Source organism: Chiloscyllium plagiosum, chromosome 48 (assembly GCF_004010195.1).
Source record: "Chiloscyllium plagiosum isolate BGI_BamShark_2017 chromosome 48, ASM401019v2, whole genome shotgun sequence".
NCBI classification, from domain to species: Eukaryota; Metazoa; Chordata; class Chondrichthyes; order Orectolobiformes; family Hemiscylliidae; genus Chiloscyllium; species Chiloscyllium plagiosum.
The window spans coordinates 4,710,428-4,713,513 of record NC_057757.1 but is presented as its reverse complement, the minus strand read 5'-3'; the positions used below and the strand labels follow the sequence as shown (position 1 = coordinate 4,713,513).

Sequence of the window (3,086 nt, the reverse complement as noted above, 5' to 3'; positions counted from 1 at the left end):
CAGGGGACAGCTAGACCTTCCACCATGCAGAAGCACACGAAGGTCAGCCTTCCATAACTTGTGATCAGCTGACCTTTTCCAGGGATTATCTTTTCTTAGAAAGTCTCTTCTCTGTGTGCTTTCTGTACCCATTTCTTACCATTTCTTGCAGAAAAATGACTGGGAAGCAGAGCAGTGCCACGAGACCATTGGGTTGCAATGTTCTCACTTCCCCCTTCAGGTTTTTACACAGTTAAACTTTGCCTTTATTCAGCACCTTCTACCACAATCCTTTACATGCTGACTCCATTCAATCGGTTTTGTTTACTGCCTCTCCTCTCCCTTGGCCAATTCATATACAGTTCACGACCTCTCAATCTGAGAGAGTGGTCGCTTACTATACAATCTGTGCTCATGCCACCCAAATCTGCAGGAGACAGAAGATAGACAAGAGGTGGAGGTACTGGCATGTTACGAATACATTGCCAGTGGCAGTAACTGGCAGTGGTCACTTAGCTCAGTTGGCTGGATGACTGATTAACAGTACAGAGTGAAACAAGCAGCACGGATTTGATTCCTATCCCAGCCAAGGTCAACTGTGGGTCTGTGGAAGAGAGAGAAAACAAGAGTTAACGTTTTGAATCTGAGATGACACCATGTCAGAGCTCAATAAACAATGTTTCTTGTTGCTTTGTTATGACATGGATGTTTCTGGGTCTCCACAGGACCTGCCATGGTCTGAGTGCATCTTCTCATAGCAGGTGCAGTGCTGAACATTGGGCATGCCAGTGCCCGTCCTGCCTAATGCTATCACAGTCCGAGAAAGTGAGGGACTGATGGCAGCTCTGTTATCTCTGGTGTGGGCAGGAGAAAGAGTCACAAGGATGTACAGCATAGAGACAGATGCTTCGCTCCACCTCGTCCATGCCAACTAGATATCCTAAATTAATCTAGTTCCATTTGCCAGCACTTGGCCCAAATCCCTCTTAATCCTTCTTATTTATATACCCATCCAGATGCCTTTTAAATGTTGTAATTGTACCAGTCCCCACCACTTTCTATGACCGCTCATTCCACACACGCACTACTCTCTGTGTGAGAAAGTTGTTTTTAAGGTCCATTTTAAATCTTTTCTCTCTCACCTAAACCCTGTGCCTTCTAATTTTGGTCTCCCCTACCCTATGAAAAATACCTTGGCTATGCACCTTGTCATGCCCCTCATGATTGTATAAGGTCACCCCTCAACATCCAATGCTCCAGGGAAAATAAAGCTAGCCAATTCAGCCTCTCCCTCTGACTCAAACCCTGCAAACCCGGCAACATTCTTGTAAATGTTTTCTGCACCCTCTCAAGTTTAACAACATGTGACCTTGCAATGTAAGAGCTGGGAACAGGAGAAGGCTATTCAACCTGTTCCACCATTTAAATATGGTCGTGGCTGATCTGATTCCAGCCCCACATTTATTACAATCATGGCTGATTTCATTCCAGCCTCAACTCCACTTTCCTGCTCGCTCCTCTGAACCCATTACTAACTGTTTGCCTTCTCCTTAAATTTACTCCGTGTCCCAACAGCCACCACACTCCGGGGGAATGAATTCCTCCTAATCTCTGGTTTAAATCTGCCGCCCGTTATCCTAAAACTGTGACCTCTCGTTCCCCACATGGGGAAACATCTTCTCTCCGTCTCCCTTGTCAGTTCCCTTTAGTTTGTTCTAGACAATTAGATCATCTCTCATTCTTCTGGAGAGTATAGGCCTAAACTGCTCAATCTCACTGCGTAAGACAAACCCCTCAATCTCAGGAATCAATCGGGTTAACCTGCTCTGAACTGCCTCCAATGCAACTTCATCTCTCCTCAAGTCAGAGGATCAGAGTTTTTATTAAGTACTCCAGATGTACCTGTACATGTGTGTATTTGTATGCATGTGTGTGTGTTTAAATGAGTGTGTTTGTGTTTGCATATGTATTTCAATGTGTTTCAACTTTTGGGGGATTTATATGTGTGATTCTGTATTTGGGTGTTTATGTCTCTGTGTATATCTTACTTGCAATGTTTCTGTGTGTGACTGTATGCGTGTGTGTGAGAGAGAGAGAAAAAAAAATGTGTGTCTGTTTGAAAGAGCGTGTGTATGTGTGCAAGAGAGAGTATATAATTGGGTATGTGCGATTGACATTGTGTGTGAAAGAGAATGTAAATGTGTGTGTAGGAGAGAGAGAGAAGTGTGTGTGTGTGTTTTGTCAGTGAGTTTGTGTGAACATGACATTGAGTGTATGTAAGCACGAGATTGTGTCAGTGTGAGCTTGTGAGTGTGTGTCAATGTGAGATTGTGAGTGTGTGTTTCAATGTGAGATTGTTTGTGACCCGCCAAAGCGAAATCCACCCATACCCCTACATTTACCTCTTACCTAACACTACGGGCAATTTAGCATGGCCAATTCACCTGGCCCTGCACATTTTTTGGACTGTGGGAAGAAACCGGAGCACCCGGAGGAAACCCACGCAGACACGGGGAGAACGTGCAAACTCCACACAGTCAGTCGCCTGAGGCGGGAATTGAACCCGAGTCTCAAGCGCTGTGAGGCAGCAGTGCTAACCACTGTGCCACCGTGCCGCCCACATTTGTTTATGTGTTGGAGTGGATGTGTCAGATTGTGTTCATATATGTGTGAGAGATTGTGTGTGTTTGTGAATGTGTGTGACATTGTGTCTTGTTTGTGTATGTGCGTGTTTGTTTATGTATGTGTGTGAGAATTCGTGTCTGTGCATGTGTGAGACTTGGTGTGTGAGACTGTCTGAGTGTGTGTGTGTAAATGTGTGAGAATGTGTGAGTGAGTGTTTCTGTCTGCAGTATTATGGGGATGCAATCTACCAACATGTTCTCAGGGCAATTAGGGTTGGGCAAGAAATGTTCACCCAGCCAGCAACACCCACGCCTTGTAAAAAGCAGAACTTGAAATTCTTCCTGTTAAATTCAAACAAATCTCAGACGAGGTGTGCATACACCCAGACTTTCAGTTTACCTGCAGCATTGAGTTGTCATAGATTCCGGCTTCGGGCGACTGTCTGTGTGGAGTTTGCACATTCTCCCCGTGTCTGTGTGGGT

The 3,086-nt window shown here is 45.0% G+C and overlaps 1 protein-coding gene across 1 annotated transcript in view; it reads right to left on the bottom strand.

The window, feature by feature from the left end:
* LOC122544390 (polyunsaturated fatty acid 5-lipoxygenase-like) overlaps positions 1–3,020 on the bottom strand; it is a 43,702-nt gene extending 40,682 nt beyond the window's left edge. Inside the window, exon 1 of the mRNA XM_043683636.1 lies at positions 3,004–3,020. The gene's annotated coding sequence lies outside the window, so the exon portion shown is untranslated. The remainder of the gene's footprint in view (positions 1–3,003) is intronic.
* Positions 3,021–3,086: the final 66 nt, after the last annotated feature.